The 11,895-nt window shown below is 47.9% G+C and overlaps 1 pseudogene; it reads right to left on the reverse strand.

Annotated features, from left to right (window-relative positions):
- Window positions 1–8,779: 8,779 nt before the first annotated feature.
- On the reverse strand, window positions 8,780–9,708 carry LOC108512356 (N-lysine methyltransferase KMT5A pseudogene; annotated as a pseudogene).
- Between the last annotated feature and the right edge of the window lie 2,187 nt (window positions 9,709–11,895).

Consider the following 11,895-nt stretch of genomic DNA (forward strand, 5'->3'; position numbering starts at 1 on the left):
AGAAAAAAAGAAAAAATGAAACTCCACCAGCCTGGGCATGGCAGCTTCAGAAAGCCAAAAAGAGGCAGGCAGGGAGGCTGGTTGACATTCATGTGAAGCCCACCCAGAGGCAGTGGGTGTTGTGGAGGGGACAAGGAGAACTTCCTTCTGATCATGCTAAACCTACCAGCAGATGGCACTTTGCATACCCACAGGCTTCTTCCTGGTTCGGGGGACTTCCGGAAACCAGCTCTTTTCCTGTGCAGCTTCCTTCTTGTGCAGCTATTGAAGACATCACAGTAACAGGTCCTCTCCGGTAGCTCTGAGCTGGAGGGGATGATGGAAACTAACACTCAAGAATCTGGATCTGATTCATTTGCTCATTTTTCATTCATTCAATAGACTCCTGTGTGCCAGCCTTGTGCTGTAAATATACACTCAGGAAGCTCATTGCCCAGTGGGGTGAAAGGTGAGCTCATCCATAAAGACCACCAGCTTCAGCCAAGAATTAGGAATTCCTGTCCCTGTCATTAATTTGCTGTCTTTCTCCTTTCTGAAAATCAGAAAGACGGGGTTCAGTGAAAGGAGGAGAATAGGAGGAAAGTTGAGGAGGACACCCTAAAAAGAAGGCTTTGTCAAATATGATGCATTTTGGAGAATACATCCAGGAGGAAGGGGAGCAGCAGGGATCCCCAGGAAGTCCTGGCATATTTGTGAGGAATTAGGTGTCCACTGCAGCAGGCAGACTTTTGTTAGATTCCAGAAAGATATTCCCAGATGTTGTTCTAAGACTGAGACCTCCTCATGCCCAAACCCTAAGCTGGTACTCAGCCTCTGTTTCACTAGGAGGGGCCTGCTGGGGTAGAGGGCTGCAGGCGGTGCCTGCTTGGGTAAGGGGCTGCAGGCAGAGCCTGGAGTATCTGGTCATCCCTGCAGCATCTTATCCCTGCCTCCAGCAGTGCTGAGGAGGCGCCCAGGGGGCTGGTGGAGCTGGAAGGTCTCTATGTCTAGAGTCAGAGCTCTGGTTAAAAACCCAGCTTTGCCACACAGAGATGTGTGGCTTTATGCAATCTCTGAGACTCAGTTTCCTCATCTGGGATGAATATTGCCTTCCCTGCTGCTTTAAGAAGCTCAGATGAGCTAAGATGGATCATGTCTATGTGCTACACAACTGTGAGGTTATTTGTCCCTGGGAACTCACTCTCAATCCTGATTTCTGTCCCCTACTCCTCCTAGATCCTCCATTCTCAAGGTAGAAGGGTTTATGTAAAATTCATTTTCTCTATTTAGTGAAAGCAACAAAACATTTTCTTAGATTTCCAAAGTTGCTGGCTTAGAGCGAGACTAGTGTCCCTGCCTCTGCCCCTGTAGTTACTGTACTAACCAAGCCTTTGGCATCACCCAGCTATCAAAATAGTCCCAGCCCTAACTACCACACTCAAGTCCTAGTTAACCAGGTCGCCAATAAAAAGTGTCTGAATTATCTTCTGTTTTGTTCTGTGTCTATCTTTGCCTTTGTGTTCTCTGCCTTCTCTCTGTGTCTCTTTTGTAGTCTTGGTCTTTCTTTCTGGGGCTCTCTCTCATGGTTTCCTGGTTTATCAGGCCCAGGTGGGCAACAAAACCTCAAACCTTTTTCCTCCCCATAGTTTTGGAAAAGCCCTTGGGAGGGGAAGGCACTTTGCTGGAGGGTAGGAGTGTAGAGATTGGGCTGGGTGAGGAGAGCGAGACTGGGGAGAGGTAGAATGGACTGTTTAGACAAAGAAGGGCAGGGCTGCTGGGACTCTCCGTGCCCTTGCCTGAGATTCCCCAGGGAATCCAGATAGTTGACAGTGCAAGGTATTGCAGCAACAAGAGCATAAGAAGCTAGGCTTTCTGCAGGCCTCGCTCCACCCCACCCCCGACAGGGAGCCTGCGGAGGGATATGGGTCATTCTAGTTAATTCCTCCAACTTGCCACTTCTTCAGACAGAAAAAGTGGAAAGAGGCAGAGTGAGTGGGAAAAGAAGATTCTGGCTGAGAGGAGGAAGGAGCTGGCCACCGACCACCTGAATGGAGATCAGCTGGGAGGGATGGTCCTAGGGTGCTGCCAGCATCTGCTGGTGGAGGTAGTGGCTGCCTGGCCCAGCACTCCGAAGAGTGGCCAGGGGGTCTCAAGAGGTGTGGCTGTAGCACCCCCACCCCAGAGTTTCTGTAATAATTGGTAGAAAGGAGGGTACTCACAGGAGGTACTGCCTGAGTGAGGGGCACCTGGAATCCTCCTGGGGCAGTTCAGAGACTGAGCCCTAGGAGAGAAAGACTCTGTCCCCTAACTGAGAAGCAGCAGGCGCCTGGACATGGGCTGCCATGAGGCCACCAGCCACTCACACCGTCTCCTGCATTGCAGATGCAACCATCCCCGGGAGATGAGGAAGATAAGAGAACACAGTGAGGCTACATTTCAGGCACACAGGCTGGCTGGGGTAGGGCCTGCCTTCCACCCACCAAGCCCCTGCTCCCAACAGGCCAATAAGAGACTGAGGACTGGGGGACAACCTTCCTGGGGTCACACCAAGGGTAGGGGTGTCCTCAGGGTGAAGAAGGGCCCGGGCTACTGGGATGGCTCTGATGCCTGGCCCTGGGCTTTGGAAGGCAGGCTGGGGGTGGGTGACAGGGGACTCCCATGCTGCAGATGAAGAGACTGAGGCACAGGGCTCCGAAGCTTCCAAGAGTGGTGAGGAGGCCAGTGCTGGCCTGTGGGGACTTTGGTGTTGGTTCCGGGTGAGGCGGGCCATCACAGGGTGAGTACAATCAGGCATGGGAGCTCAGGTGGCTGCTATGGGGTGGCTAGAGTGAATGGTTAAGGGAAGCAGGAGGCAATTGTCACAGCCCAGCAGGAGGGGAGGGTGGCTGTGGGGGTTGCACGAAGGGTGCTGCAGCACTTCTCAGTAAATGGGCTGTGGGTGTGAGAGAGTGCTCAGGGGAACCATGCCCAGCCATTTTGGCTTGGAACAGTCGCAGGTGGACTTTGCCTAGCCATGGTGGAGACAGCTGGAATGTGGAGTTCTGATACTGGAAATGCTAAGAGAGAAGCAAGTGCTGTTGAGGGTCCTTGTGGGACAGATGTGTGGGGATAGTTACATCTTGGGGACAGATGGTGTATGGCCTGAGCCCTCTGGGGTGCAGCAGGCAAGGAGGTGAGAGGAACCAGCCAAAGAGATCTGGGGGGAAACCCAGGGTGACAGATCCCAAGAGAAGCTGATCCCAGGAGAGGATCAGATCTGGGTTAGGATAAACATTTATCCACTTCAGCTGCCTGCTCAGCTCCTGACCCCACCACACACCCTGGTGCCATTGCTCTGAGTTCCTGCTTGCCCCTGCCCAGGTGGCCATCCCGGGCAGGTGTTAGGTGTTTCCGTCCTGGTGGACTTAGGCTGTGTGGGTCACTAGAGGGCCCCTGTCAGAAGGCACTGTCTGGCAGTGGGTGGCATTGAGTCACTGTGGTCTTCGAGTCCTGAGAAACACCCCTGCCAGAGCCTGCTGGGCTCTCTCCGTCACCCCAAGGACCTCCAACCTCCAGCCTGGGAGTCCTGAGAGGGTAGATCAGAGCTGTGGAAAGTGCCTCTTCCTAGTGTCTGTCCACATTATATGCACCTGTGCCTTGGCAGCCCCCTCTTAAAGGTGGGCATATCTCTGAGGGTGGATGGCATGAGGTCATTGTTGGGAGGAGGCTACCTCTCCCCTGTCCTGGGGCCCTAATGCCTCCATCCTGGGGCATGGCACTCCAGCTTCCCCATGAGACAAAACAGGAAGGTGGGTCCCACCTTAGTCCCTAGCGGGGAAAATAGTTGGGCTGTGAGGGTGGGGGTGGAGGCAGCCCTGGATTTCAGGAAGAGGAGGAGGTAGGGCTTCAGGTACTATCCTCACCTGGTGCCTGCCAGGGCCTGGAGCTCTGCAGAACGTGGTGCAGGGACTCGAATTCCAGTGTGGACTGATGCCACCTGGCTGCCTCTGAGACTCCTGGTTCTGCAGGTGTCTGGGAGTGTCTCCTGGGTAACTGCTTTCAAGGCCTCTCCTGGCTCATTCATGCAGCTGGGCTGCCTGATGAATTCTGGGTCTCCCACTTGATGGGCCTGCCATAGTGTGCCGCCCTGAGTAGGTGGGGGCTCTCCCTACAATGCGCTTTTGACCTGAAGGCTTCCAGGCCCACCTGGAGCACCCTGGGCCTCAGCAGGAGCAGTCATTTGGAGGAAGAAGAGGCAGAGGAGAGAAGATAACCCAGCTCTGAGGGTTAGGGTTGGGGGACTTTGTGTTGAGGCTCCTGGGAGCCTTGTCAAGTCCACAGATACTTGAAAGGCCAACATTCTCCCTACATAGTAGGGTAAACTGAGGCTGGATGGTAGGCAGGGGCAGCCTTGGAAGAGGGTTGGGTCAGATGGGCCTCTGCTCCCCATCTCTGCCATGGCCTTCCTGTGCAGCTTTGCCAGAAGTGCCCCTACTGAACTCAGCCCAATTAATGGACAGGAAGTTGCCTGCCATGCCAGCCATACAGTCCATGTGCTTTTTGCTCCCTGGCCATCAGCAACCCCACTTCTTCCATCTCTGGGAGGAAGAGCTACAAGACTTCCTCAGAGTGCACCACATCAGGGCAACAAGGTGTGCCTGGAGGTGGGGGTGGAACCTGGGGGCTGCAGGGCAGGGCCTGTGGTCCAGTTCTCTCACCTGACATCTTCTCACTGCTATACCACGAGCAGTGGAGCCTAGTCACGGAGAGCATGGTAACCTCAGGTTATGGCCACTGCACCTGCAGGGTGGAGAACCAGTTCAGCAGCATCAGCAGATGTACAGTAGCATCTACTATGAACCAAAGTCCAAAACAAGATGCACACTTTCCTGATGTAAGAATATACGTTTCAATCCATAAAAATGTGTCCCTGATAATTCTTTCAAAAACATCTGCTTTTTTTCTCTGCAACTTTGTGTTCTCTAAGTTATCACACTGAGTGAAGAACCCCATGATGAGCTTATCTTCACATATTTAACAAATATGATTTTATCTTAACATCCACTGCAAAATTGTAGGATAAAGCCTATTTGAATTATAGTAGAAGGGATATGAAGCAATTAGGATGGGCTACTCTGAAAAATGTAGTTAGTTATTTCTGTGTTTGTTTTCTATTAACCCATATTAATTGCTAATTAAGATATTTTATTCTGTGAAGTTTAAACTGATCACTTGGTAATGAAAGGGGTCTGAACTGAGTCCTCATTAGCTACTTGCTATTGCACTGTAGGTTGATGGGCCACCAATGCAGCGACTCTGATTTCTTGACAATAGCGTCTTCATTTGGGTGGCAGGTGGGCAGATGTGTGCCAGGGACTACAGTGCTCAGCTGTCCCAAGCTCCAGGTTTCAGCTAGTCTACGCTGTCACTGTTTAAAATTCTTTGGTATTATGTGAAGATGGGAATAAACAGCCCCTGAATGCTGAGAACAGCTGTGAGTGAATCCTAGAGTGGTCCAAGGGGTCCTGCAGTGGTTCCAGGGCCCTCAGTGGCTTCTGTCTCCACAGTTTGTTGAGTGGTTTTGCTGGTCTTGTGTTCTACGGTATGTGATATTGGAAGCTGAGGTCAAGGTGGGGAAAAAGGGTGATGGTCAGCTTCCTGGAGGGCACTGCCAGGCTATTTTCCTTGTGGTTCAGCAAGTTTCTTGTTTGAACTTGCTTCTGGTTAAGTGTTCCTGTGTTGTGAGCACAAGGGTAAGAAAAGAAGAAAAGCTCAGAGCAGTCTGAGCTCTGTGAGGTCTGCAAAGCTTATCAGGCCCTGAGAGCATGAATATGAGGCTTCAGCCATGACCCTTGCCCATTCCTAGTTTAAAGACATTTTGTTCCTGACTAGCTGTCTCATGCATTATCTTCAGGTTCCTGGAATCTCTAATACAAAGAACAATATGTAGCCCATCTATAGCTTATATGTTTTAATGTATATTCCCGATAAACATCTTAGAAACTGCTCTTTTTCCTTTCGTTCCTTCCTTCCTCCCTCCCTCCCTTACTCCCTTCCTTCCTTCCTTCTTTCCTAATTTTGACATATTACTGACCCTAGAACAAAGGTGATGTGACTTTCCTGCATGAGCCCTGTTCACAGAGAAATATTGACATTTCCCTGGCCCAGTACTCAGGTGTTGTGACTTTCCTCCCTGGTCCTGCCCATAGGTGGGATTGTGACCTATACCTAGGCCCATGCAACAGTCATAATAATGACTTTCTTACATGGAGTTAGCCAATAGGATAAATTTTTACTTTCATAGGTAGACTTAGTGCAACAAGTAAGGTCCTTGGTCTCCTAATTTAAAAAAGGTCACAGAAGATTATAGCACTCACATGTATTTTATAAAGCCCTTGGGTTTTACAAAGAGTGACAGCAGGACCCAGCAGACAAGCGAGAGTGTGACTCTCATAGGCACATACAGCCAACAATTAGGATTGTCACCTTCACACATGAGTGCAGTCCACAGTTGGAATTGTGACTGTCATATGTGTATCTGGCAATAGACTGGACGTTGACTAATTTCTGGATCCATGTCACAAGCACAGTGTTGACTATTGTACCCAGACCAAGCCAAAAGATGATATTGACCATAGCTAGGCTTGGGGCAATTGGTAATGTCCTGGATTTCCTGCCTGCACAGAAGTCTCAGAGGACTATGAAGCTCTAGCATATGGTATAATTCCCTCAGGTGGTACAGAATATGTCAAAACAAGGCTTGGCATACAATTTAAATTGTGACTTGTATGTACAAAGTCAAAAGTTAAGTTGGTCACCCTCACAGATGGACAGTGCTCACTGCTGAGGTCCTGAATAGAGCTCTCATGAATGCAGTTGACTGTTGAAATTTTGACTGTCATATATGATCCAGCCACAAGTAAAAGTTTTTCATAAAATTCAACATTCCTTCACATTAAAAATCCTCAACAAACTAGGCATTGAAGAAACATAACCTAATAAGAGCCATCAATGACAAAATCACAGACAACATCCTACTGAATGGACAAAAGCTGGAAGCATTTTACTTGAGAACCAGAAAAAAAACAAGAATGCTCACTCTAACCATTCCTATTCAACATACTGAATGAGTACTGAAAATCCTAGCCAGAAAAATCATGAAAGAGATGAAAATAAAAGGCATCCAAATGGAAATAGAAGCAATCAAACTATCTCTGTTTAGAGGCAATATGGCTCTACACCTAGAAAACCCCATAGTCTCTGCCTCAAAGCTCCTAAGATAAACAACTTCAGCAAAGTTTCAGGATACAAAATCAATGTGCAAAAATCAGTAGCATTCTTACACACAAACGAAATCCAAGCTGTGAGCCAAATCAAGATTGCAGTCTTATTCACAATAGTCACAAAAAAATATACTGAAAAATACAGTATACCGAGGTGGTGAAAGGTCTCTAAAATGAGAATTACAAAACATTGCTCAAAGAAATCAGATACGACAAAAACAAATGAAAAAATATTCTATCATCATAAACAGAAAGTGTCAATATTTTAAATGGCTATACTGCCCAAAGCAATTTACAGATTTAAAGCTATTCCTATCAAACTACCAATGATATTCTTCACAGAGTTAGAAGAAATGCTATTTTACAACTTGTATGGAATCAAAACAGAGCCCAAACAGCCAAGGCAATTCCAAGCAAAAAGAACAAAGCTAGAAGCATCATGTTACTCAACTTCCAACTATACTACAAGGCTATGGTAACCTAAAGAGTATAGTACAGATACAAAAACAGACCCATAGACCATGGGACCAGAATAGAGAGCCCAGAAATAAAGCCACAAACCTACAACAATCTATCTTTGATAAATTCAACAAAAGTAAGTGATTCAAGAGAAAGCTCCCTATTCAATAATGGCACTGGGAAAACTGGCTAGTCACATACATAAGATTGAAACTGGATCCCTTCTTTATACCATATATAAAAATCTACAGCAAAAAAGAAAGCTCTCAAAACCGACAGCCACTTCACTCACTTGAAAACATCTATAAGCTATTTTCTGTTTTTTATTTTATTAAAATAAACTTACTGTTTGCATTTCTATAAAGAATTAACCCAGTTTCAGGAAACCCTGTCGCAGCAGGGAAGGTAAGCAACAGTCTCCCTGCCCACCACTAGTTTCATTACGCACCCTGATGCTTCAAGATGTTCAGAAAAGCGGCAGCTTGGAAGAGTAAATCTATGCCCAGCCTATGCTCAGGGTCACAGGCTCAGTAACCTTTTGAGAAAGCCAGACGGGAAGCCTAGCTTACTGTGAAACCTTTTAAAAACATATTCAAAGGCTTCAATGAGTGCCTGTTCAGACGTTAGAAGAACATGGGCCTGGAAACATCAGGTCCAGGCAATTGAGAGGCAGCGTCTTCCTCACATCCTGTCCCTGGACATTGGGGTGTAGGGGGACAGTCCTGGTTCTTCCACTGGAGGAGTTCATGTTCATGTTTGACATTCTTCTAAAACCAGTGCTGTGTCTTTGACTGCATGCCAGGAAGCACAAACGTTTGACTTCATGCAAAACAAATCCAAAAACAACCAGAAGAGAAAAGTTTTGGTAATATAAGGTCATCTCTTCAAGTCCACCTTGGAAACCTGTAACATATATTTAAATACTACAGTGAAAAGGCAGCTTAATATACTTTTTAAAAGCATCTGAAGTAATCTGCTAAGATTAAGTGTGTAAAAAAACATGGATTCCCTTTGAGGGTACTTTGTCCTTTGAAGAAGGGAAGGTGGGGCAGGGAGGGTGCCAGGCCCGGGTTAATGCTTCAGGCACCCGACGGCTTCCAGGGAGCCTTGCTGCGGTCCCCACAGTAATATAGGAGCACCTCCCAGGCCTCACTATCTCGGGAGGCGTTGAGGATGACCGTGAGGTAGCCGTCCATGTCCTGCAGTTTGGTTTGGCAATTCCCACATTTGCTGTGATTGATCAGTCTTCCTAAGCGATTTGTGTCTCTAGTTGCATCCAGCAGGTTTTGCTCGGATACTGAAAACAGTAGGGGTAGCAGCTCACGGAGGGTCCTGTGCGTACAAAGCCTACTGCATCTTGGCGTCGCGATCTTGATGAGGCCCCGTGGTTATTTCACCACAAAGGCGCTCTGGGAGAAATGCTTGATGGCGATCGCATCCCTGCCTTTGCCATCAATGAGGTCAATCTTCATTCCTTCTTTCTTCCCATCTTCAATCAAATCATCTGGTATTTTCCTTTCTTCAGACTGCAGCTCACCTTTGCTCTTCCTGGAGCTGCTTCGGACGGGGTAGAAACCTGAGAGTTTGCGAGTCTGTTGTGTTTTTCCTTGATCTTTTTTCCGGAGGGGGCGGCGGGGGCGGGGGTGCTGTGTGCCCTTGAAGGGCTTCTTCGGAGCTTGCTTGGCGATGGCTGCATTGGTGGAATCACAAGACGAGGTTACAGTTTTGGGGGGTTCTGCTGCTTCAGATTATTGGTTTGGAAAAGGTGCCAGGGGACTTCTCCTGGCATGTTTGATCTTCTGTTCTTGGGACTTTCTGGTGCTCCGTATTGCATTGCCTTTCTCTTCTCGTTTCCTGGAGATTCTGGCTAATGGTTTCCTTGGCATTTGACTCCGTGATGTGTAACTGAGTTCTCTTCCGGAAGCGGGGAACGCATTCCAGAGCATCTGTTGGGGCTCATGTAGGAATAGATCTTTGATTGCCCGGTGAATACATTCTCCCGGTCCCTGCGGGGCTCCTCCGGTCCCTCCACTCCACCATCTCCAGCCCGCGCCGTCGCTGCCACCGCCGTCTGAACCGCGCGGAGCTTGGGCTTCTTTCTGCCCGTAGCCCCGCCTGGCCCTCGGCGACACCCCGCGCCCTCGCAAGAGCCGCCACCGGCGCTGTCACCACTGATGCCGTCGTCACTAGCCCCCCCGCGGCTCCCCCTCCCCCATGGCCGCAGAGGCAGGGCCGGGCATCCGCGCCACCGCAGTCCGGGGTCGCCCTGAGCACAGGACACAGGGAGGGAGACGCAGAGCCCTGTCCTCTGCGGCCCCGCCCACTCTCCACTGCCATTGCCCACCATCCGGCGCCTGGCCCGGGGAGGGGGCTTAGTTCAGCTACTGTGGAAAGCAAAGTGGCGATTTCACAAATAACTTAAAACACAAGTACCGTTAGACTCAGCAATCCTGTTACTGGGTATATAGTAAAGAAATAGAAATCTTACCATAAAGAGACGTCTATGGGAGTACAGGACAGAAACCCCTCACCTCCCACGCACCTTCTGGGCTAAGTAAGACTTGAAAATTTCCTGTGAGGCTCCCTGTAGGGGGCTCCTAAGTAGGCGCCGGCTTCTAGAAGGATTAAACATTTTTCATGAACCTAAGCCTCTCTTCTGTTGTCTTCCGTCAGATGGACACGCATAGAGTCTAGAAAAACTTGATACTTTGTTTTCATTTTGAACAAGAAGTTGACTTAAAAAACAAGTCGCCGGAAGTGGAGGGAAAACTATTCAGGATTCAATTTTTTTCTTTACTTCCTTACATCCCTTCCCTTCTTCCCTCCTTTTCCCCTCCCTCCCCCTCTTTCTTTCTTTCTTTCTTTCTCTTTCTTTCTTTCTTTCTTTTTCTTTCTTTCTTTCTTTCTTTCTTTCTTTCTTTCTTTCTTTCTTTCTTTCTTTCTTTCTTTTCTTTCTTTCTTTTTTTTTCTGTCTTTCTGCCTGCCTTCCTTTCTTTCTGCCTTCCTTTCTTTCTGCTTTTCTTTCTTTTTCTTTCTTTCTTTTCCTTTCTTTCTGCTTTTCTTTCTCTTTTCCTTTCTTTCTTCTTTCTTTCTTTCTTATTTTTTTTTCTTTTTCCTTCCTTCCTTTTCTCCTCCTCCTCCTTCTTCTTCTTTTTAGGAACACCTATCCCTACCTGGAGACAGACTGTCATGTATGGAACAGAAAGATTAGTTACAAAATCTCTTTGAATTTATAACAATAAAAAGCATTAAAATCGTCCAGTCTAAAAATGTATTTGCAAAGGTTTTTACATTGTTGCAGATTTTTGTTCTTTTGTTTCTTTGTGCTTGTTTTGGTTAAGACCAATAAATTGCTCTTCAAAGCTTCCTTAGTCTTTCTTGCTCTGTACACAGCCCTTCCTGCTTAATCTGTAAGGAGCACTTGTTTCTCTGCTTAATCTGTAGCTAGCAAACCTCTTACTCTTACTCTGTAAACAACCTTTCCCCGTGCCCAGACACGCCTTGTACTTCTTCTGTAAACACTTCCCCCCTTAGCAAAGTACAGCCTCTCCCTTCCCGCCTAATTAGCCATATTCAATTTCAAACAGTAGCCAATAGGTTAGCTTAGACTGCGGTCAGACTCCAGGTAATGGGGAAAGGACACAGAAACAGGAATAGGAATTGCCTTAGGGATAAAAACCCCTACCCTAACCCCTAGATGTGTGTGCTCTTGCGATGGGCAGGAAGCAGGCAGCACACTTCTGCAGAAGTAAATGTGTCCTGCTGAGAAGTTGTCTGTCTAAGTACTGGTTTTCTTTGTGGCACCAAGCACTTGTTTCTAACATCAGTGAGGGCAAAGTAGTACTAGTGGATGAGGGTAAGAGCTGAGTGAGGAGCCACTGAAGAAAGGGACTCTTTTCACAGAAACAGTATCTTCCCCACTCTATCTCCACTGGATGTCAATCAACACATGCCACTGGTCATTTAGTAAAAACAAGCAAGCACACAGAAACTGCAGTATGCTTGTGCACCTACACCAGATACTTTCTGTACACTAAAGAAATGGGGGCCCGATGTGGTGGCTCACGCCTGCAACCCCAGCACTTTGGGAGGCCGAGGCGGGCAGATCACCAGAGGTCAGGAGTTTGAGACCAACCTGGCCAACATGGCGAAGCCCTGTCTCTACTAAAAATACAAAAATCAGTCGGGTGTGGTG

This window comes from Rhinopithecus bieti, unplaced genomic scaffold, assembly GCF_001698545.2.
Source record: "Rhinopithecus bieti isolate Rb0 unplaced genomic scaffold, ASM169854v2 scaffold_30197, whole genome shotgun sequence".
In the NCBI taxonomy this organism is placed as follows: domain Eukaryota; kingdom Metazoa; phylum Chordata; class Mammalia; order Primates; family Cercopithecidae; genus Rhinopithecus; species Rhinopithecus bieti.